Source organism: Myotis brandtii, unplaced genomic scaffold (genome assembly GCF_000412655.1).
Source record: "Myotis brandtii unplaced genomic scaffold, ASM41265v1 scaffold115, whole genome shotgun sequence".
Lineage (NCBI taxonomy): Eukaryota > Metazoa > Chordata > Mammalia > Chiroptera > Vespertilionidae > Myotis > Myotis brandtii.
In genome coordinates, this window is record NW_005353967.1 from 17,041,819 (window position 1) to 17,042,971 (window position 1,153).

The following is a 1,153-nucleotide window of genomic DNA, read 5'->3' on the forward strand; positions in this document are numbered from 1 at the left end:
TATGAAGTAGTGAAAATAATTTTATGGTTGGGGGTCACCACAACATGAGGAACTGTATTAAAGGGTCGCGGCATTAGGAAGGTTGAGAACAACTGATCTAAGGGAAAAGAGCTCAGGTGCCTCTGACTAAATAGTTAGGTATTGCATGTTTTAAAAATTCTTGAGGCACACCATTGTGCCTCTTGCAGCACATTGGTTGAACATCGCTGGATTAAGTTTCCTCTGCCCTCCCTTTGCTACAGGCCTTTATTATCCTCAAGTATCGCATGATGTCACTCATATGTGGAATCTAATGAACAAAATAAACTGATGAATGGAGTGAATCCAGAGACATGGAAGCATGGAACAGAGTGTGGAATCTCAGAGGGTGGGGTAGGGTGGGTGGGTGGGAGGTGATCAACCAAAGAACTTGTATGCATATATGCATAACCCATGGACACAGACAATAGGGCGGTGAAGGCCTGGGATGGGGGGCAGGGACAGGCTGGAGGGGGTCAATGGGTGGAAAAGGGGACATATGTAATACTTTCAACAATAAAGATTAAATTAAAAAAAGAAAAAAAAAAGAGAAAATCGCTGGATTAGAGCAACCTGTAGGCAAACAGGAACACATTAGCATTCGCTACCTAATTCTCATTCCTTTTAGAATTTAATAGTTAGATCTTATGGGCAGAAAGTTTGGAATGCTTAACTGTCTATTTACAGGTTCTTCCAATAGTCGAAGGTCTTAAACGTGATGGGCATAATAATTTCTACCAATATTAAAACAAAATATGCACACTATTTTTATGACATATAAAGAGATTTTAAGAGTATTTTTTACTCTGACAATTTTCCTTCCACATGATTAAAAATAAAAAAGTCTTGCTATCCAGATGGAGTTTCTTTTTTATTTTTATTTTTATTTTTTTTATTAAATCTTTTTTTTTAAAACCAAGATTATCATAAAGATTCATGGTTCTTTTTTTTTTTAATATATTTTATTGATTTTTCACAGAGAGGAAGGGAGAGAGATAGAGAGACTTAGAAACATCGATGAGAGAGAAACATCGATCAGCTGCCTCTTGCACATCCCCCACCGGGGATGTGCCCGCAACCCAGGTACATGCCCTTGACCGGAATCGAACCCGGGACCTCTCAGTCCGCAGGCTGA